The 24222-nt window shown below is 40.9% G+C and overlaps 1 protein-coding gene across 9 annotated transcripts in view; it reads right to left on the bottom strand.

The window, feature by feature from the left end:
• The window catches only part of PPM1B (protein phosphatase, Mg2+/Mn2+ dependent 1B), a 62324-nt gene extending 38404 nt beyond the window's left edge, over positions 1-23920 (bottom strand). The window contains exons 1-3 of one of the 9 annotated variants that reach the window (XM_051783762.1): positions 22638-22846; positions 7635-7750; positions 5091-5188 (exon numbers count right to left, since the gene is read on the bottom strand). The gene's annotated coding sequence lies outside the window, so the exon portion shown is untranslated. Of the gene's footprint in view, positions 1-5090; positions 5440-7634; positions 7751-22637; positions 22858-23277; positions 23393-23850 lie in introns of those variants that run through there. The other 8 variants (XM_051783760.1, XM_051783757.1, XM_051783756.1 and 5 more) reach the window with 8 other exon arrangements.
• Positions 23921-24222: the final 302 nt, after the last annotated feature.

A 24222-nucleotide genomic window follows, 5' to 3' on the forward strand; every position in this document is an offset into this window, starting at 1 on the left:
AGGGTAGGCATCAAATGCTGCTATTCCTGATGATTAAATATGCACTTAATAATCCTGATAGCAAACCACTAATGATCCTCAAGCTGAATCCTAATGTTTAAACAAACAAAACCCACTACAACATCCAGTCCTTTGCAAGTTTCCAGACTCTGGTCAGAGGAGCACCAGATAAACACTGGATTTATTCTGCCTCACAACCAGCTATGACTCTGACCTTTCATGGACAACCAAATCACTGCTGCTCTAAAACAAGTAAACAAACAAAGTACCTCACTGACTGAACATGAACAGAAAGAGCTATGATCTAATGGCCATGATTGACCTTATGACAGCACAATACCACCACCACCTATATCATCCTCCAGAACTATGAACTCTGTGTATCTGTGTGGGTCACACAGATACTAAAAGATTTTGCAGAAGACAGCAGGAGGGAGAAGGAAAAGAGCACCAGTGTGTGCCACAGGTTAGCTAATAAACTGCAACCTCCCAGCTGCATGTTCCCAGCATATGGTAAAGGTAAGATAACATCCCTCTCCTAAGAGAGGCACTCATTAGGCTACCTGATTTTTCTGGGAAGGCAGGAGCACAGACCAAGGGAACGCACTAGTGCTCCAAGTTCATGCAGGAGTTCTTCCTACCTATATGACAAATCCCAAACCAAACCAGGAGTTAATATCTACCTAATTACTTGAGAAAAGGTACAACTTTTACCCTAAAGAGAGAGTTGTTCATCCTCTGTAATAGAAGGGTAATTAATTCTCTCTATATATGCTAAGTGATCCTTGGTTCTACATAAAAACATTGTGAATCAACCAAGACTGGACAAGGTCTTGATTTGTGTTTCTGTGGGTGTGGGGTTTTTTGTTGTTCCCCCCCCCCCCTTCAACATGGAAGTTGCACTAAAATATTCATATTAAACAGTTAAAGGAAGCAGAAAGAACTCAAGTTCAAAATTAAAAACTCTATGAAGCAAGTTTAATCCTATTTGAAGCAGGTAATACAATAATATGGTTTTGTAAAAAGTGCAACAGTATCTTTCTATGCTATTTTAGAATTAACACCCAGGACTTCTTAAAAAAATCTAAATGTCTTGAAACATTTACTTGGGGTTCCAGTGAAAGTTTAGTTTAGCAGGTTGAAGTTTGCAGCTCAAACTTCTATTGCCAGTTAGTTGTTTGAACTATTAAATGCTGAATTTCCAACAGGAAGCCACTATTATACCAATATTGATAATATCATGGGCTTAGCATTCTAATTAGGTCCATACTTTAAAATATCACCTCAGTAATGGTGGACTTTTTGATACATATCACAAAAGCTATTCTGAACTTTCTTCCTGCAGACCTGTCTTTAAAATGCATTTGTAAGGCACCTTCTTAACTCCTAAACTCTCTGTGACTCACTTTTAGGTAAGCTTTAGATGAGTAAATTCGCACTACAGCTGTGTGGATGTCATGGCAGCAGTGGCAGCTTAAGTGGTATTTGCTCCCAGCAGCTCATTCCCGTTTCCATGCGTGTGGCTGAGCAGACGTACAGACAGTTACGCTGGTACAAGTGAATGCCTGAAGCACAGACTGCTCATCCAGCTCACGAGTAAATCAAACTTTGTTGAATTACACAAGCATAAGATGAAGGAATACCAAAAGCCAGCCTTACTGGAATTCAGAATGCACGTACGCAATCTGTATTTGCCTACTGGGAGATTACTGGCAAGCACTTACTCCTCTGTTCCTCTGTCACAGATCAGAGCTATGCTTAGCATAACTTGAGCAGAGAAATGTGGAATCATCTCTCCATCAGTTATGCTGGACAGCTTTTCAAACAGCCAGCTTTAGGAAGAGATGAGGCTGAAGAGAGAGGCCATCTAACATGCTTCAGTAAAAACATCCAAGTACAAAATGCTTTCATTTTAAGTGATCTGATCTTTAGCTGAACTAAAGAGAAGGAATTATCTTCAAGAGTTAAAATGTATTCCATTTATATGTCAGTTTTCTTTAAAAAAAACCCCTCAATTAAAACAACAAAGGATTGTAAGCAGAGGACTTTGAACAAACATGTTTATTGGGGCTGCTAGGACTTTCTAGCAGCTAGGACTTTCTAGGGAAAAGCTGGCAAAAGTTTCTAGCTAGTTTTTATCTTACTGTACATAATCACTGCAATGTAAGTAAAGTTCTAGATACACATTTTGTTTCCACAGCAATCCAGGAGTTGCAGATTGAAGAAGATGCATCTGTATTATTCTGTATGAGTTTGTGTTTTTTCTTAAAGCAAAGGGCAGAGTTGCAAACCTTCATCTTCCTGATAGGCATTCAAAATTCCAGCTCAGACACAGAGTGATATGCACGGGCAACCTAAGATGTTCACTGTTACTGCAGTGCCTATCATTTCAGCACATTTCTATAGTGTTTCCCCATGAGGTAAATTCATTATCACATTACTAGCTAGAATACCTGGGTAGCAATAGCTACTTAATCAGTTTGAAACCATCTGTCCATTTGCTGTCTTTGTTAACACCTGGCCTTCAAATCGATGTTTTTAAAAAATCCAGTCACTACAGGTGGATTACTTAGACTTTGTAAATGTCCACATGCATAAAACCAGCAGAAATCTCAGCCTGAGCACCAATTAAATGTTCTGAGAAAGAAACCACCACACCTGTCAGCTGATAACATTACAAGGCACATCTCTTCTGAAGTCCTCTGGGCCAAAACAGCATGTCCCTAAATCACATTTCACTTCAGTCTCACTCACTCTACCTCCTATAGCAGTACTAAAGGGCATCCAGAGTCTGTCACTCCTTTCCCCCAAAGAGTGAAATGTTAGCAAAATATGGTATTAATCAAATTCAGAAGTAATCTTGCAAATAAAAACTTTCTCTGTTGATCATGCAGTAGAAAAGGCTTAGCCCTTTCTAGTTAAGCCTTTCAAAGAAAGGCTTTAGCATAAAATCATAAAAAAAACTCCTACTGAATCAGTTGTCAGAAAAAAAATTAAAAAATCCTACAGGATCGGTTGTCAGGAAAATCAGAGGAAGTACCATATTTCAGATCAGCTAATTCAGTAGCAAGTATGTGCATTTGAACAATAAAGAAACTTCACTGTCACAAACTTCATTACACTGTAGGTAAGAAACCTGACATAACTGAACACTTTGATTGCTAAGATAGCAAAGGGGACAGCTACAAAAATTTAAGATGCTTTAGTTGTAGGATACAGTTAAAGTCTGACAGTTTTCAAAAGATTAATATTGTTTTAATATTGTCTCATATGAAATGGTCACAAAGGGGAGGAACAGATTATCTGCAGATGGTTATCTTGACTAATTCTTCTCTGAACAGTATTCAGTGATTTTTAAGCCAGCTAAGAGCCGGAGCCCAAAATTATTCTTTATCTGGGTAGAGAACTTCATCCTAGTTCCTAGTGGCCAGCAATGCATTTAGAACAAGTCAGCTTTTGAATTAAGTCTCGCTACTATCACTGAAGCCAATAAGGAATTCTTTATCCTTAATATCCCAATCATATTTCTGCTGTTTCTGAAAGAAAAAAAACCTTAAACCTGGTTTATATGTGTCTTTTTGTAAAGATTTTGTATTTAAAACAAATATCCCACACAGGATTCTCAAAGGCACAATAGCATCCCATTTTGTCTATTAGAGGAATTAAACCATTACAATATATGCATGCCAACTCATCACACCTTTCCATATCTTACACATATAACACATACATCCCTAAGTGAGACCCCAAGTACATACAAAATTTAGAAGGCACTTAAACACCACCAACTGGGGTGAAAAATAAGCAAAACCATCAAAATTACAGTATTTCACTTAGCACCGAGTACAGAAAATTCAGCAGCAATTCCCTAATATTAATATGTTTGACAATGACAGAAATCAAGCTATATCAAATTTATAAGGGATAGCAAGAGTGGTTTTTTATTTCTTTATATATGATACTAGTGATTAGAGGAAGGACTTTGCCTCTCTCCAAGAAGGTTCTTCCCTCATCTTGTAAGAGTAAGTCTTCAGGTATAAAGGCACTAAAACTGAGCCATCACAGTACTAAAAAAAAAAAAATCTTGGCCACTGCTGATGTGCAGACAGTTACAGAAGGCATAAATTCTCTGCCACACTAGTTAGCCACTTGGATCTATTTGCGGCTTTTTTTAGCCATGTTACCACTTGCTAAATTTATACACAACAGGAGTTAAATTAAATGTAAAAGAGGTCGTTCAACACCACAATAAAATCACCATCACGTTCAAATTGGTAACATAAGAACACCAGTAGTACCAGCAGCCAATTATTAACACTTATGATGCTACAGGCATTTTAATGTTTACTGCAAAGCACATGACTTGGAAAGAGAGAATTCAAGCATCTGTTATGTCAACTCACAGCCTACACACACACAGTCTTCCAAAAGAACTAACTTTCTGTAAAATACAGGAACTGAAGGCTCCAAATAGGAATTGTTAAAATACAGTTATTTTTATACCTCAACTACAGTTTTAGAACATTTTTTTCCTTTGTCTCCTCCATGTTAAGACAATTTTTCTAATTACTAGTAAAGTTACTTCAGTAACAGCACGGTATTAGTACTAAGAGAATTAGCGCTTATAAACATAAAGGCAATTAAAAATTTTTAAGAGGATTCATCTGTTTATAAAGTCACTCCCTTATTACTAAAACAGATTTATCATCTTCCTAAATCAACCTGGTTGAACTGATTTGATTCATGTCAAATAAGGCATATCGCAAAGCATTTTTAAGGCAGTTATAAACAAATGCTGAAGAGAAGCAGCTGATCCTACGTGATATGTAATTATATACTCCCATACCATAACAGAATCAATACACCTGTAATCACATGATATTCAATCCACAGTACCGTCTAGAAAGTTAGGTTTTGGATCACAGATGACTTCTCAGACTACATCAGAAAACACCCTACTCCCCCCCTGCTCTTTTATAGCATGCTCTACTTTTCCATCAGGCTAGAGAAACTTTTCAAGAAAAACCCTGAAGTCTAATCAAAAAAATTACTATGTCTAGGAACTGCAGAGTGAAGCAAATTTCCATTACCTTTTTTTCTGGCAGCAGGCTCCAGTATCGTTGCCTGGACACATGGTATCTTTTTCAGGTGTCTGCATTGAGGCTATCTGAACTGCTTCACTTGTCATCTAAACAGAGGAGTACTTGGCACAGAGTAGCCATTTGGCAACTTTCAAGCCTAAATACTCAAAAGTTTTGTCCAATTCATACTGCACCTTCAGTTCCACAACAAATTACTTGGATTCACTTTTGATCAATACAGTTTAAACTCTCAGTTTGCAACATATATTTCAACGCTGAACTTTCGGATATTTCTATTGAGTAAAAACTGTATTAGTTTTGCCACTATGCAAGTATCACAATACGTGTCGAACTACACCTGTAAAAATTCAAAGGGCAATTTTGTCAATAAGAATGTTAAAAGTAACATGCAAGAAGACCATGCCGATTTTCAAGAAATCACTATTAGAGAGGGTGCTTAAGGACATGACAGGCAGTCAATGCAGTAACGATACATCTACACAGACTTGACAGCAAAAAGGATTCCGGGAAAGCAAGCATGTTAATAATTCAACATTCACTTTATACGACTCATCATTTCAGACATCAGCTGCAGGCAAATTTGGATAACACAGATTAAGACACCATCACCAGCTCCACCAAAGGTTACTACTGCTCCTGGACACGGCTGGCTGCAAGACATGCCCTTGCTGGACTGAATGGTGATGGGAACATCTTAGCACAAAGATGTATTAAAAAACTACATTAACTGTAGCAAGGGGGCAAACACCCTACTCTGTCATCCCATTTATAGACAACATGTCGAGACATTTTAAAATGATTTCTATATTCCAAAACTCACATCTCAGTCTTACCACTTAACTACATATAAAGCTTATCCTGCATGTATTCTATACTAGTTTAACAAACTATCTGGATTAAACTATGTATCCATAAAATAATCATGGCACACAAAGGAATACTCTTAAGTATTCATGCTTTTGCAGAACAACAACTGAAAGAATCAGATGAATTTAGCAGTTTAAAAAGAAAAAGTAAGACATTTAGCTTGGGGATTACACAAATAGTTCAGTAAAACCTGCTACATAAAAAACAAAACCACAGTCACAAAAAAAATCAGAAATAGGTACATGAATAGAAGACTGCTGATCCAAGCCTTCAAATAGGTGCTGAATGTAGTATAATGAGTGCCAATTTCAGTAGGTTTCCACCTCCCCAAAACTGCTAGCATTAGGCAACCAGCTGCCTATATTAAGTGCTACTTCTATATTAGTCCCCAAAATAACTCTTAGGTCCTTCTGAGTGACTACATGTGAATGTCTCCAACATCCCTTCTACAACCAGATACCACAGCCTTGTATTCCCCCTCTTACACAAGTACTATCTCTGCAATGGACAGCTCTGTGCCTCTCCATTCTTCATAGAATGGTGTGGGTTGGAAAGAACCTTAAAGATCACCTAGTTCCAACCCACCTGCCATTGGCAGTGACACCTTTCACTAGACCAGGTTGCTCAAAGCCCCATCCAACCTGGCCTGGAACACTGACAGGGAGAGGGCAGCCACAATTTCTCTTCCTACTATCTTATCTAAACCCAGCCTCTTGCAGTTTAAAGCAATTACCCTTTGTCCTGTCACAACACACCCTGGTCAAAAGTCCCTCTCCAGCTTTCTTGTAAGCCCCCTTTAGGTAATGGAAGGCTGCTACAAGGTCTCCCCAGAGCCTTCTCTTCCACAGGCTGAACGACTCCAACTCTATCAGCCCATCATCACACGAGAGGTGCTCCAGCCCTCTGATCATCTTCATGGTCTCATATATATATATATCCTCCACTCTTCCCTGGGAGTGGTGTGAGAATGACACAACAAACATTAATAACATTTTGTCAAACTGTGCATGTAAGCTGAAGTCAATGGCATCACTGCTGAATGATGTTAATGGCTCCTACCACTTGACCAGTGTTTTAACTTGCAGACAGGTGCTGCCTGTGCATGTGCTTGAAGCTATGGTTTTATTGAAAGAAATGCATCTACCATTTCCTCCAAAACGCAGCAAACTTGCCCTCTGACTCCCAATTATTTCCCAATGTTTTGAAAGTGACCAAATTATCACTCGAATGCATCCACTGCATTCAGTCTCTGCATTCACAGAGAATTACAATAAGCTCAGCACAGGAATAAAAAGTAAACAAAAAAGTTACTAAGACACTGCCAATTTAGTAAGACATTCCATATTGTATCATGCAACTTAGTATATCAGTTTTAGAATTAGAAACACCTATGCTACCCAAAAGACAGCTCTGCATAGTAAACACTAGCTACAAGTAGCAACTCACTTGACCATTTTAGTTAAGGAACACAGCCACTGCCAGCTTATATGCCTCTGACCATTAGTGCATTTCAACAAAGTATTTAGTACTTAGTAAACAGTCATTAATAGTCTGCAGGAATAGTATAATGTGCAAGAAGCCAAGAACTCAGAAACAGTCCCATTTTGCAAGTCTCACTGTTCATGCTTTTTGTCATCTGATCACGGACAATTTTGAAAGTCTTACCTTGAATGTAGCACAAAAGCAAAACTTCTTTCAGATCTTTGTCTTTCCAATAGAGATTCACTTTAGAGACTCTTCCATGTATATTAAGGGTGAATAAAGCAGAAGAGCCTTTGAGTCTGAAAGCAGTAAGATGGAAGAATTGACCAATTTCTCTCCTAGTTCAACACAATTTTCAATACAATCTGTAACTCAATAGCTACTACTAAACTGAAACTGATAAACTCCATGAGCCACTGGAAGAGGTCAAGTTAGTCAAGAAGTTCCTATTTGTCTACGTAGTGCAGCAAAACATCACATGAATGCTTTTAACTCGTTAGAGATGTAAGTATGAAGCGATTTAAGATATCAACAATTCAGTGGCCACTACTTGCCAAAAAACTCCCACTGTCAATCCATACCACCTTCACAGATATTGTGTAACCAAATCCATTTCCAAACCAGTAATACGTAAAGCACGTGACAGAGAGCGCCTGAATACAATTATGTGTATGCATGCATGTCTGAGTGCAGAGATAATGGAAAAATCTGATACACTAATGCAATAGTTTACAACAATGTATCCAGACCCTGCATGCCAAGGAAAAGAAAGACTAAAAGCTGAGACAGCAACTTATTCAAAAGCAGAGAAACCATGACAAAGAAGCCTGTTACTGGCCACTACAGATTTCTTTAAAAGCACAAGCAGAAACACACAAGTATTCACTACACTCTCTTGGTTACAAAAAAAACTAATGAAGTTACACTTTCCACAAACCCATGAGAAGGGCTATCACACTTAAACCCACCCAGTATGTAATTTCTGCAGTAAGAATCTAACCAAAGCCTTGTCCATTTTGGAGATGTTTATATGTAGCATCTAAGATAATAGTTTTTTTCACAGGCCTGGGCAAAGAGGGAAGGGAACCAATACCAGAAAAACGGAGATTTAGTTCCACTATCCAGCATCTTGCTTCCTCCTCCCTCCCCAATAAATTCAAATGCTCTACAAATTGCTTTGTTTTACCACAAGGTTCAGAATAACAAAGGCAAGACATATGGTTAACTATAATATAGTTATATTATAACCAAAATATATTTTTGACATTGAAAAAGAGTACTTTTCCTTTCTTTCTTAAATTAAATGAGTTTATTCAATGAATGTAACTTGCTTATTCCATGCTTACTCAGTAGATGGATTCCAAGTAACTAATGTTTAATATCAAAAATAGTCAACACAAGTAAGTGATTATGGTAAGGCTATTTTACTTAGGAGCACTAGAAATAAACACCATTCACACAAGGAATGAAGTTTCCAAATAAACAGTATTGGTTAGTTTTGCTACTAAGTCCCACCCATGGGTGATTCTTCACAGAACGATTCAGAGCGGAGCGGACCCAGCAAGTCATCCATTTCCTCCTCAAAGCTCAGTCAACACTGACTGCAGTCCCAGGTGCTTAGGGCTTTATCTACTCAAGTCTTGAAAACTTCTACAGAGGCTTACAGGTTATCACTTAAAATCTCTTAATCCTCTTTACAGTAAAAACTTTTCAACATATATCCCCGAATTTCAATTTATGGCTACTGTCTCTTGTTTTCCCACTGTGTACTTCAGTAAAGAGACTGGTTTCATCTTCCTGGTATCCATCCCTGCCTATACCAGGATGGTTGCTACTACATCCTTCCTAAGCATCTCTTCTTCAGGGTAAACAGTCACAAAAGGCTCTCAGCATCCCCTCACAGGTCACATACAACAGCTCCCTGATCATATTGAACTTGCTTGAAGTTTATCAGTGTTGCTCTTCTTGAGGGTAGGGAGCACAGGAGCAAAACTGCAGACAGTACTGCAGATGCACTCTGGGACCATGTGAAACAAATGCCAACTAAAAGGCAATAAAGCTGTTTTCATGACTAGCAGGGTGAACTGCTGACTTGTATTTAACCTGTTGTTCACCAGAACCAAAGTCCTTCTCAGTAAAGCTACAACACAACCATTCTGCAGCACCGTTACCAGTCCTGGAAGAAGGCCTTGGTATGAGTCCTTGATGAACATTTTAAGACTCTGACAGGTCCCTTCCTCCAGCCTGAGTACTTCAGGATGGCCACCCTGCCCTTGAGCCACCCACTTCTGTGTCTACCACAAACTGATGAAGGTGCACTCCATCTCCCTCTCTGGGCCACCAATAAAGACATTAAATAAAAAAAAGTAAGTAAGAGTAGGTCACAGTAGACCCTTGAGAAGCTCTAGTTTAACTGCTGTCCAGGCAGAGTATGAACCATGGGCCACCCTCTAAAACCAGTTTTCACTTGTCTAGTCATCCTCCCATTCAGACTGTAAATAGGAGTATGTTGTGGGACACTAAAAAGTCTTGTTAAGGTCAAAGTAAAAAAAACAAAACATCCAAACTGCTCTACCCTCAGTGGAAGACCTAGTCATCTGACAGAAGGCAGTCAGGTTGGTCAAGCATGACCGACCCTTAGTAAAGCCAGGCAGACTGTTCCAGCCGCCTTTTTCAGGGGCTCAAAAATGTTGTGCTACAGGTTGATATAAACTACTTACCGATAGGGCTATCCAAATAGAGCAGTATTTAATGCCTTTATCAAGTGAAACAGAAGGTTTTCTTTATTATATAATATAGCAAGGATGCCTTAAACAGTGAACAGGAACCAGCTCTATGCTTCAACAATTTGCAGAATTCAAATGTTCTGAAGCCTAAATACAAGAACTTTGTGCATTAAAAAAAAAGCAGGTCTCAACACGTGAAACGCAGCAATAAAGCAATTGAGTTTCTGGATAATTTTCAAGGTATCTGGCAACTACACAGTAATAGCAGAGGTTATAAAAGGGAAAACTTGGTCTTTGTAACTCTACCTAAAACTTATTACAGAAACAAGTGGCTAAGAAAGGGAAAAGAAAGAAGTGAAAAATAACAGCAGATGACCAAGAAAACTCAAACATGTTTCATTATGGACATTATAAAGAATTTCTGGAATTCATATTGCTTCCACCTTTTCCACTAGTCTGAATTTCTCCCCAGCTGTATTGCAAGAAAATGCATTTTACTGAGACCTCTGAAACTGAAAAAATACAGGAACTCCTGGACACAGAATCAGTCAGTGCCTGACAAACAACTGCAAACTCTATTCTTTGCTAGTGATGACATTACTCATGTTTCACCCAAAATAGTTCAGTCCCTTTGCAGTTCATCAAAACTTATGCTTGAAACAGGCAGTGGATAAGATACTGTAGCTGCACATTAAGCAGTGAACACCACCACAGTGGATGAGCTTAGGCAGTCCTCTTATCCCTTAACCAAATTTGCAAATGTGACAAAAAGCACAGAAAAACAGCTTGACTTGCTCAGGAGCTTTCTGGCAAACTCCTTACCATGACCTTCACTATGCAAAGTTTTGGTTTCTGTTGTATTCTCGTGCCTACAGATATTCTTGTCAGCAACCGCTGGTGTTTAATTAAACCGGAATGACTACTGTGAAGGGAGTCATATAAACATCTGTAGCAGGCTATGCATTTGGGGAAAATCCAAATGAGGGGATGGACCTTTTCAATTTAGTTATAATAGATGTTTTAATGTCAACATTTAGTTGCACGCCCTTTTTTCTTTAGGATTGCTTTAGGATTTTCTTTAGGATCATTGTCACAGTTATATGACTTCTCTATGGTCTTCTCTTCAGTAACATTTCAAGTAAATATAGTACTTCCATTTACAAGACAGGTCACCAGGTACCCCAGAACCCACGTTAACAACTGCACAAGAACATCCTTTGAAACATCTCAAGGTGCAATCTTAGAATAAGTTATGATAAGCTAAACTGGTAACTGCTGTAAGCCCACCTCCTGCCCCATGTATTTTCACTCCAACTTTTGCATCATCTCATATCCTCATATAGCAAGGTGATTCAAGAAGCTAAACTAAAAGAAAATTAATCTCAGCAATATATACCCAACATATGCACATGACTTAACTTTCACCACAAAATGAGACACAGCTGAGTAGCAGCATGACAAGGAAGAGGATCCTGCACATGGTTAGAAGCAGAAAATTGCAGAAATACAGCAGCACTAACATACTCAGGTAATCATATGAAAACCTCTTCCTCAATGAAAAATCAGGATTATGAGTGAGTTCCAGAAGCAAATGCCTGAGTGCATGCAGAGGCCTAACAAAAACTCTCTTTTCTGTACTGTATCAACATTGAAAAGTGGTAAGAAACCAAACTATTCTAAGGACCTTTAACTAAACAGAGGGATACCAGATGCTCACCAACTAGGCAGCATGTAGCAGAAATCTGTTTGCGTAGAGAGAACAAACTTCTCATAATGAGAGACAAAACCAAAGCCATATTATGTGCAATGAGTCAGCTTCCAAGAAGATGCTATATCCATTCTTTTTAAACAGCTGCAAAGAACTAGTATCAGATATGCCTAGTCCCCAGCACTCTCACCAAGATAACATAAGAGTTAATGACTAGAAACCAACACAGAAGAAATTCGGAATTAAAAACTCATCTTCAACTGAATTACTTGAACTGTCCTTTCTCCAAGATTTTGAAGGCACTACCTTTGCTGGTTGAACCAATTAAGTCTTATTGCTTTTCCCCCTTTTAATTTAAAAATCATTCTGAATCACATCAGCTCTAACTTTGCTTTCTAAATGGAAGTTTAGTCCCAGTACATACTTTCAGTCATCCAAAGACCTTAGAAAAATCTTTGCTTTCTCAGCAACAGTCACGGAAGTCTACTAATTCCATAACACCTTACATCCAAAATACGAACAGATGCATTAAGTTTTCCACTATCTGCAGGACTTTCTTACACAATTTGGGACAAAAAAACCCAGCAACATGCACAGTTCAGGAAAAAGCACTATAGACTAAATCTTCTCTCATTCCACCCAGCCCTTATCAAGATACAACATGAGAAAGAGCTCAAAGAAACCACGCATAAACAAAAAGGACAGAAAATGAAGACTAATACCAAGAAGCTCCTCCCCATCTCACCCAGCAATGTCAGTGGTCAACTCACACTTGTTGTGTTTTACCCATGCTAGTATCAAAGAGTCAAGATACCTCTGAAAGGCAAACAGTTCCAGGAGGCAGTGGCAGGCAGCAGCACTTGGTAATAAAAGGCTGCATATCTGCTGATAAAAATCTTTCACATGACGAACAGACAAATGAACAGAAAACAGAACCCCATGAGGAGAATAAGAAAGAATATCCCTTGATGAATAGTGTGCTCTACCTACTCAAGTATTAGCTGAAGTTAATGAATTTATCACATAAGTTCTTTAGAAAGCATTGTAGTTTTCTTCCTTACTAAGAACACTACCTTTCATGTCCTCTCCTGCCTTATTTTAGTTTCTCTCTTGGAGTAAAAGTAGCAGACTTTGACCCAAGGAAAGGACAGGATAAACACTAACTGGGAAGTGTTCTGAAATCAGAACAAAATGAACTGTACAGAAGCAAGTTTGCTCACAGAAGTTCACCACTTCTTTTTGCCCTAATGGTAGCTTAAGATGACTACTAAAAAGAAGAGAAACAGCAGAAAAGGATGATGAACATTGCAGTCCAGTGTTCTAGGACCATTACTTTACTTCAGAAAGGTTTCAAGCACAAATCTGACAATTCACAACAGATCTAAGCTGTCATGCCTACTTTGTATGCACCAGCTTCTGTTTTAATCAGTGCTTCAATAAACAAACAAACAAGATCTATGAAGGAAGAGACAAAATGGAGTTTTCCACATTAGCTTCATATTCCTTGTGCAACCAACAACATAACCAGGTTTCAAGTCTGGATGAACCTGGAGAAACCTTTCCAAAAAATTAGTTACTTCAGTTACTTCAGTTATAGCATTGCTACTCCAAGTTTTTATTTATACAAAACACATCTGAATCTGCTAAGCCTGAACAAAACAAATCACTTCCAGTAGTAGCTGACTAGTACTTTTCCTAGATGAGAGCCCTATATTTGTTCTGTACAGATTAAGAAATACGTAAAATTTCAGACTGAAAATAGTATGGTCATTAAATACAACTGAGAATATATGGTATTTTTCAAGGAAATTTTTTTCCAAATATGAATTAATAAAATACAGTTGCAGAGTACCTTCCACAGTGACATTTTTCTGACCATGTTAAATTCTGTTTCCTGACACTGGCAACAGCAGTACACAAGCTAATTTCAAGAATCCTGAACTATGTTGGAATTTTATTTCTTCACCTCCAACTCCAGAAGTAAGGTACCATTTTCACTTCATGTTAAAAAAATCAGAAATTGTTTTGACTGTTTGTAACCTTATCCTCTTCCCTCCAGAAGTCAGATATGCTAAGTCAACAGCATTCCTTTTTTTCTTTAGATTAAAATAAAACTGCAACAATAGTCAAAACCACAAAATAAGCTGTTTTGGTTAACAACAGCTGCTATTTTGAGTTCATTAAACATTTTAGAGAATTTCTTCTCTGGTACAGAATTTTTTTTGGTGCATTTTAGTTAAGAAAGTGAGAAGTCATCCTACTGTATGTAATATTACAAGCCAGATACTAATCTTCAACAGCTCTTAACCTCCATCACTTTCATGCTCAAATACCATAAGAAAACACAGAAGCATAGACATGGTTCAGCATAAGACAAACCAAACGGAAACCAGAAGTAAAATAAATTTATTGTTTACTGTGATATAAAAGCAGGATACAAAACATCAGCATCATTATGGCAGAGTCCTAACAATCCTTTCCTTCCACATCACATACAAACTTAATTATTATTTCCATTTTAAAACACAGGAAAAAGTTAAACTATAGTTTTTACCACTTATGAAAACACAAATGAGCTCTCAAGGCCTGCCTGCAGAGGACACTGAATAGCTACTGACTCCAGCAAACACTAAGAAACATCTCTTTCTAATGTAACCATCCACAAAGTGGTATGCTTGTCTTTTCCTTGATCCCACAAATTACTTGTAAGAGACAGACACATTAAACTGCTTCCAATTTCTTTACATTGCAAGAGATGCACAGAATCTAAAAGAGGCCTGGTTGGAAACCCTCAGAGAAAACAAACAATTGCTATTATCAATGCATTTTTTAAACGACTGAATGCTTATGAACTTGAGGTTATCTTTTGAACAGCAGTTTGAATTGTGGTGCACTTATGGAGCATTTATAGAACAGGTTTCACACTCCCCTCTTCCCCCAGTTCTAACTATTGTTTTCACAACAGTGTTCTCATCTTGTTTATGTATAAAACCTCTATTATTTGAAGTCTTACGCACAACCTTCTACTAGCTTAGATAAAGTACTCCTCAGAGTAACACAATCAGATACAACCCAGACTTTGCATGATTCCATCCACCAATCTAAGCAATCAGCAATGAAAAGAGCAGGAAAGACATCATCTCAGAGAAAAGGAAAAGTGAAACAAAAAAATCTCTTGCTGTAATATGTCTCCTGGAAAAGTAATAAAGGCACAGAAAACATGACAAGCTAGTAAATGGATAAACACCCCATCTGAGGAGTCGATTTGATACATCTATAGGCAGTAGTCCTACAATTACTGAATAACACTGACTGGGTATAAATCCTACCTGTAATTAGACACTGTTAATAACCTCCTTAGGGGCATCACTTCAGTTCCTGATGACAACACCCAAAGTGAGACATCCATGAGTCTTAACAGACTGTCCTGTGCACTGGGACTCTATGGAGCTAGATGGAGCTGCTTTACCTTTTAAGATGAGGGACTGAACACTACCTGGGGGAGTCAGTGGACTACCTCTGTCAGGTCTGGATTCAAGTTTTACAACAGCTGAAGTAAGAAAAGAACTTCATGTTTCTTCTGACGATGCACACTAAAAATAAGTAGCCTTTTCCTGAAAAGTCAACTATAAACAATTTTTATCAAATGTCCCACAGAGAACCAAACTTAACCTCAAACACTAGAAACAAGTGGCTGCAACTAGTACCACATCTGAAGTGAGGTCTTATGCACAAGCTGGTATTTAGAGTACTTTTTGACCAGGATAAGATTTTCCTGTCAGGAACTAGAACAAACAGTACAGACACATATTTTATTACTATACTAGGGAAACAGAGAGCAGGAGCAGACAGGACACAGAAAAAAAACCTGATAATATCTGTGCTAGATTCACCTTTCATACCTTTAGAGAAGCTCTCTGAAGTCAATGCTTTGAGTATAGGCACACTTCAAACAGAAGCAAAAGGAACAATTTCTTTAGCTTTATACACTGAAGACAGAACGCTCAAAACAGCCTGCAGTACCACACAGTTTCAGTACAGTACTTCTCATCTGAAAAGTTTCAAAGCACATTACAGTTTCAGCAGTTTTTCAAGGTCACAAGGGTAATCACAAACACAAGTCCCCGCCCCCTCCAGTTGCTAATCCACCACCCTCAAAATCCAGCCTAGCAGTACTCCAGAGACTTGAGCACATACATTTTCAAAACCCTCATTCACTTCTCTCCTAGAATCATGGTCCCAAACTACTATATGTGGTACTTTCCATACATCTGCAATATACAAAGGTAACTTCACACCTGTCTATATTTATTTGGACATGGTTTAATAAGCGTGCTGGATACTCTCAAGAATTTTATCTATCCTGCGAAGAAGAGATTTTTAGCATCCCTTAAGAAGTTGCTGTAAGGAACATCATTTCCTATTTCTAGATATGTTACCTGAAACGTTGGGGGGGATACACTTTTAACTGTTCTGAAAGATATTTTGAATAGTGTTAATTATAAAAAAAAAACCAAACAAACATAACAACAAAAACCACAACAGTGAAACAAGAGATAGTGGAAAATAAAACAGCAGCAAGCCAAGCTATATGTGTTGTGTTTCCCCACAGTTTCACTGAAACTGGCCAGAACTCAGAAGTTAACACAAGAGTAAATATTTTGCAAATAATCAGGTCCTGTGAGTTTTGTGGAAATAAACAGTCAGGTCAAGGAGAGACATCCAAACTAGTGCCCCTTGAGGACAAGTGCAGTAGAAGCTCAAGCTGTTACTAAAACCAACTTCCCATACAGGACAGCAGGACAGATAATGCCCCACACACATGAAAATACTTTCAGAGCTCACGATACAGCATACCCAGAAAAATCCAACCACAAGACAAAAAGTCACAGGAAGTCAGGCCTTGTAACCTGCTGCTCACACAGCTAGTTATGTTCTTGATTAACTAAAGTAAAACCATGAAAAAACTACTTTCCACAATTTACAGTAGTTTTAACACCAGTCATTTTCACACAAAATTTCAAAACTAGGGACAATAATTTGGGAACAGACATTCAGTTACCAGTCAAGATAAACAAGCAATCCTTAGTCAGAGAGCAGCAAGACAATTTCTGCAGTCCTGACAACAGCACTTAGGAGGCAGCAGAAGGCAGAACCCACTCCCCTGCACAGCTCAACACCCTCTGCAATGTTCTAAGATCTAGAGACCCAGTTGGGACATCTATGCTGCCACTTCAGTTTGAATCAGTATCGTGCTTTTGAAGCAAATCTGTCACCCCACTTTCTGTACTTTGGTTCACATCTCATAGAAGTTCCTGAACACAGTATCTGGACATCTCCAAGATTAACCTAAACCAAAAATCCGGGAAAGCACCTAATACCCACCAATGTTTGGAGCATACACAGTCCACAGAACCAGACTACAATAAAGAGCAACGAAGTACACACACTATGGACACTGATTCTGCCTAAGTTCGAGCTTCACTCTACAACTTTCTTCAACTGCAGCATACTGCTTGCTAATGTAAATATAATCAGTGCAGCAGATACTGTCCATTCATTTATGACAGCTTCAAGCTGCAGTGACTAAACCCACAGACTTAAACTGCCAACACACATCTAAAAAGCCCTAAAAAGGAGGGCTGCACTGCAAATTTGAGCATTCCTCTCCCTAAAATAACAATAGCAGCAATGTATCACCACTCACCCACTTTTGCTTCCACCCCTTTACAGGTTAGGAGTTTCAAAAGCTAATGGTATACTTCTAGAAAACTTCTCTGAATACAGTTTAAAAAAAACCCAAATCCCAAGATCTACACACTTCATGCATCACCTATATTTACTGGTTTATAAAACTTTTTAAATAACACTGAAAATGCAACCCAATAATTCACATCAATGGCTTCACTGCAGGTGGGGATAGGAAAGGAAGAGCAGCATGTGCTCAATAATGTTTTTTTTACTTACACATCAGCTTAACCAACAAAGCTGCCAGAAAAGAGCTTTTTTTCCTTTTTGAATAAGCTGACCAACATCATAGTCATTGTTTCACTTGAATCAAAACATCAGTTCTTTACCAACAGTTTCATCATTGAGATTTTCTCTCCCATCACCAATTTTTCTTTTTGTATACCAAATTTTAAATACAAGATCATGAGTTTTGAACACATAATACCTGACTTTATCAGGACAAACAAGCTGGTGAGAATAAACCAAAGCAGTATTGTATTAACAAATTACAAAAAGGTGTTACCTTCTCTGCTCAAAAAGTCATCATCTTACTTCATTACCTCCTCGATAAAAACAATTAATTCACATGCTAACAATGCAGAGCCATGTTTGCTCTACATTCAGTAAAGGTCAACTTCCTACACTGGGGTGCAGACGCAAAAGTAGGATTATTGACGACGACATTTTCTGTTAACACACTAATCCCATGAAAACTGCCAAGAACAAATGATGCTTTCCTTTGTGATTTAACTGGAAGTTTGTGGTTATTGACTTGTCATTACCATACACACTGAAGAGCCATCTTAAGCTTTCCAGTAGCCTAGTCTGAAACGTGATGTTTTTCTGACCTGTTTCCTGTTAACTCTTGTGAAAATAGACTTAAGCACCTACTTGTGCTATTTATTTGAAAGATAACTCAATGAAAAAGTTATTTCCCACCAGAGACGAAGAGAACTTATGGCATGGGATAGTAGTGGCATAATAGTAACATTAATGAGGAAATAATGGTTCATGAGAAAAGGAGTTGTAGATGACATTTTTCCTAGCAGAACAATAATCCCTGAGCCTGAGTAATTTCCTTCAAAACTGTAAGAAGGTCTGTTTTCTGCTGAGATATGTAGTTTTCTCTTCTATCATTTTCTACATTAAAACATCTTTGTGCCTTCTCTCCCAAAATAGGATTTTCTAAGAAACAGAAGACTAATTTAACCGACACTCATTGGCAACCCTTATGTTTCAAGATGCCAATAATGTCTCAAGAAACTGAGATGCACTGAACTGCTCATCTCAGGAAACTGGAGATGAGCTACGCCAGCTCACTGAATTTCCTACCATCTCATGTGAAGATTTTCAGACCAGTTTTTTTTTGGAGTGACATTCATTGATACTTCAGATTTTTATTTGACTTTAGCCCATAATACAAACATGAATCTGCACAGGATTGGCAAATTTTAAGGAGTTTGACCAAAGTTTCCCATATTAGATATCTGCCCAAGGCTCAAAGACATCATCCAAATAGCTAGTGAGTTTGCAAAGTTGTCTGTTAAAGAAAAACAGTTTTGATTATCTTTTTGGAAATTCAGCATCCTTATTCTTACTTCAGGGACACATCTTTCAATTTCTCTTTTCTGGGCTTCTATAGTCAGATATCATTTTATTTGGGTGGCTTTTTTATTTTTTTTTTCTTATTAATAAGCTGCAATACCTGGTGCAGATTTTGACATTAAATTCCCTGATTATATGCCTCCCAGATATGTTGGAGACCAGGGCTAAACCAGACCCCTCTTGAAGTTTCATAAAACATTCATCCTGCATTCATACTGCTAACAGCCAGTGAGAAGGAAGAAGTGACCATTCACACCCTGTACAGCTATAAGCCAGATCTTGCAGACCATCAAGCACAGATCTTGAAGACCACAACTGAAGCAAGAATGAAAAAAGTAATAAATAGGGAAGGACCCAAGACAGAAAAAATTTTTACTTCAACAGTTTTCTAAAGAAATCAACATTGCTCTCCTTCAATTTACTGATAAAAACAATATTCAGATCAAACCACTTGGATTTCTAAAAGGTCCAAGATCTGAAGGATGTGTCTTCATTTTCACAGAGAAGTGAAGCGAAACACTAGTGCAGCACTGAATTCAGAGAGATCAGAAAACTTTTTGGACAAGGTGTCAAGAACCTAAAAAAACAAAAGCCAAACAAACTAGAGCATATTTGATTCAATTAAGTGGTGGGTAGAATGAACCAATACTAGAGAAAAAAACAACTATGGGCACAAAGATAGGCATGGCCTATTACAATCATCACTCTCCACAATCCACACATGGAGTCTAAAGATTGGATTCTTTCACCAAGGCTTTCCCATTCACTTGGAGGAGACTGGCAAAACCCAACAGTTAGCTAGTTATCTTCCAGTGCTGACTGGAAAAGAAGCCATTTACCACTTCCTGAGCTATAGCAGTAGGCCTTCGTGGCAGATTTAAGCATTCCTACTGGAGTGATGATCCAAGACACTACCAAATGATCAATTTTCATTTTTAGTGATTTTTGTCAAGTAAAAACCAAACAAAACAATAGAAACCACACTGACAAGAAAACCCCATCCCTGCCCCCTTGAACGCTGTTCAAGGTATGAACATACATTCATCCAGGTATGCTGCAGTTTGCTCCATTCCAAATGGACAGTACTGGCTGAACACCATTCTACCTCATCCCTTGCTGCAGTCTAAATAAACCCTGCTCCACAGAGTAATACAAATACTTCACAAACATAAGTTTTTAAATCCACTACTAAGAGTGGTGCTAAAAATCCAGTGGTACTAGGATTTTTAGTGCCTTTCCCTTTTGTAATATGAAGGCAACACATTCATGTAAGAAATACTCCCTACTCTCCATCAGCCCCCCCGAGAGCAGTAGTTCTTGACACTGAGCACCTCAAACACACAGATTTCACAAGCCGTAATTTCAGTTGTGATAAGTTTATATTTCTTGGGACAGAGTCTCAAGTTTAGTAAGTCAGAAGCACACATTAGTTGATCATCATTGGAAAAGTATAAGTGAGCAATGACAAACGCACAGCAGAGACAAGAAGAGAACTGGATTGTCCAGGATAATTACAAGACTACTCTTCTCTTTCTCTAGGTCCCTGCCTCACTAACTGATCACCTCATGGCTATCACAGTAAAAGAAAAATGGGTTCTCTGCACCCTCTATATAGCCCTCTCCATACTACATTAATTACACTTCCCTCATCTGATGTTATGTGCCGTAATTAGATCACTCTTCTGTGTAACAGCCTCCTCTAAATATCTGTGCAGAACAAGAGATGAGTGGCTACGTAAACAAATAATACGTACTGTCTCCAACTTGCAGAACGTGGGATACACACATGCAATTATTCCTCATTTGCACCTGTGCCAAGCAGCTTTCTATTCTAAATGGATTGTCTCTTCACAAATCTCCAACTCCCAAATGTTTATGCACTAACCCTCTCTCAAACACAAGCACGTGTCCAGCACAAAAGACTCCACACCTTCTACAGACACGCACTCAGTTGAGTGTTAAGGTCTAGAAAACGCATGTAATAAATACATATAACAGACACATTGGAGCCCCTGAGCCCACACATACGTGGGGGCTTGTCTGCACCATATTAAGTGCTTTTAGTTAGCTGCTGACCTGTCAACACCATTATGAGTGCTAGTTTCAGCAAAAGCTTACCCTTAAAGTTAATGGAAAATTTACCCAGTGAAACAAACAGAACAAAATAAACAAACAAAAAAAAAAAGGTACACTTTACCAGAAACCCCTTGACTGTTCTGTAGCCTCCTTTAATTTGATAATATTCATAATGGTGACAAATTGCCTTATATTTATTCATTTTTTTTACTTTCACTAGATGTCACAACTGTAAAATACTTCTCTCCATAGCATGAGCAGCAAAGAATCCCCATAGCCTCCAACCTGCTCAGGACCCACCTGAGACCCTGGACCCAGTCCATCATCCCTCCCCCACACCATTTCAACTTTTCATAGCCTCAGCCAAAAACGCCTGCACCCTCTCTCTATACACAGACTAACTAACTCAGCAATACGAAAACTCCAGTTTCCCTTTTGCACAAATACCATTCCCCTGATACACATATGTATACATAGCCTAACATAATTTTCACCTTATATATGCATAATGCACACAAATTCATCCTTCCCCCCTTTTTCAAATGTACCCAAATACCAAATCAAGCCCCCTCACTTTCTTATAATTCACAATAATCCTTGGAACCCACAAGAAGACTGCATTGATGCCCTCACAGACAGAATTTTAGACTGCCTGGCATCTGTCACAAATATATATACACCTACAGTTCTACAGCTCACCAGGACATGCACAAACTTTTCACTGAACAACACTATCATGACCTCAACACGTGGCATTTGCTACACATCTTCCCATTTGTATTCCATGGACCAAACCACAAATACCCAGCCTTTCCATTTCATCACAGGTGAGACACCAACTCACAGCCCCTCTTACGTTCCCAGGACACAGACCACGCTGGTTGCTGCCCTATCCCATCTCCACACACAGGACACAAAGCTCACTGTGCTGGTGACAGCCAGGCATCTCCCTCAGCTCCCAATGTGAGCAGCAGACAAACCAATGCACAGCAGTAGGAACACGCATGCCCTGCTGTCCACATACCAGCTCATATTACACACGAAGGTCTCGCACATTAAGTCTAACCACACCGGCCACCAAACAAAACAAGTCCAGAACCTTGTAGCAACCTGTTACCACTGTGCCTGTAAGCTGTACACAGCCTTACCTACCACCCAAAGACTCCCTCCTCCACAGCCTTTAGAAGCCAGCCAACTTACCACCTTACTTCTCACAACACACATAAGCCTGTTTACCTATCGCTCCTAAATTTATAGGCCTTCATGTACCACTACTCCCAAATACATGTCGTTCCACCCATCACATGTACCCCCACGGTATAAACACATCCCTCAACCTACCGCAGCACATAAAACAAGACGGGTACCGATTTTTCCAGCTGCCTCCAGCCCACCAAAACGACTCCCTCCTTTCGAAGAAAGCACTGTTGTAGATTACAGCACAAGTATATCCACAGGGTTCGCAGAGCCAGCAAGCTCCAAACTACGAGAAAGAACTGCCTTCAACTCCTTTTCCCCAAAGGCTCCCAGCCACTGTCCATCTGCCCATGACTTCATGCCGTCAGAAGCACCCAGGCCTCACGGTAGGTTCTCCCCTCGACACCGGGGCCATGCCCGCCGCCCGCACCCTCCCACCCCCCGCACCCCCAGTCGGTCACACCGGCACGTGCGCGGGCCGGGCCCCCGGCCCAGCTCCCCCGGCAGCCGCCGGCACACGCCGGACACCCCCGGCGCCCTGCCCGACGCCACCCCCGCGGGGCCCGGCCTGCCGGCTCCTCCGCCGCGCGGGGCCTGGCCCGTGTCAGCGCGGCCCTCTCCGCTCCCCCGCCGGGAGGGCCCGCCGGTGCCCGCTCGCTGCCTGGAGCGCACCCGCCGACCCGCCGCGGGCCTCGCTCGCTGCTGCTCGCGGGCGCCGCAGCCCCGGCCCCGGTCCGCCCGCTCAGCCCCTTCCCCCTCTCCGCCCCGGCCCCTCTCTGTGTACCTGCGGGCCCGGCGTCCCCCGGCGCCCCCCGGCGCCCCCCGGCGCTGCGGGGCCCGGCGCGGGTGCGGGGGGTGCTGGCTGGGGCTCAGGCGCGCGCCGCCCCGCGCTGGCCGCCGCCGGCCGCCGCCGCCGCCCGGTCGCGCACTCGGAGCGCCGCCAGCAGCGCGGACATGTTGGAGCCGCCGTGCCCCCGCCCGCGTCACCGCGCTCCGCACGGGCGGCACCGCCGAGTCCGCCCCGGCCCGCCCCCCGCCGCTGCCCATTGGCCGTCCGCCCCGCCGGCACCTCCCCTCCTCGCTGCCATTGGTGATCCGTGAGCCGCTCACCCGACGGCCCCGCCCAAACGCCTTTCCCTGATTGGGTCTCCCCGCTTTGTTTTGGTAACTATTGGCTGCGACCCTTGTCAATCAAGACGCCAGCGAACGGACTCGGTCTTTCTTCGCACTTTTTTTTTCATAACCGGCCTCGCAGCCTCGGGGTAGAGCTGACGGAACCGTCTGTCAGCGAGCGTCCTCGCCCCTCCCTGCCTCCCTCCCGCCGCCACATCCCCTTCCTCCCGGCGGCGCGGTTTGCCTGCAGGCCATTGGCTCCCACCGCCGCCACTCCTGGACCCTCTCTCGCCCCCGCCGCCGCTCGCCAAGTGGGCGGGAACCGGCCCGCGGGTACCTTCTTCTGATTGGCCGCCGCCCCTGCCAGTCAGGCGGAGCCGGCGGAGCCGCAGAGCGCAGCCCGGCCCGCGCGCGGCGCCGCTCCGCACTCCGATTGGTCGCGGGGCGGGCGAGAGGCGCGCGACCTCCCCCGTGCCCCACGGAGGGCGGTGGCGAGTACCCGTATGTGCGCGCGATGACATCACCGCCAGCCAATCAGCGCGCGCGGGGGTCGGGCTCCCGCCCGCGCTCGCGGGAGCCGCTGCGCCTCGCGCGCCCCGGGGGATTGGAAGCTGGA

Source organism: Manacus candei, unplaced genomic scaffold, assembly GCF_025592945.1.
Source record: "Manacus candei isolate 608988 ecotype Guabito, Panama unplaced genomic scaffold, ASM2559294v1 h1tg000017l, whole genome shotgun sequence".
NCBI classification, from domain to species: Eukaryota; Metazoa; Chordata; class Aves; order Passeriformes; family Pipridae; genus Manacus; species Manacus candei.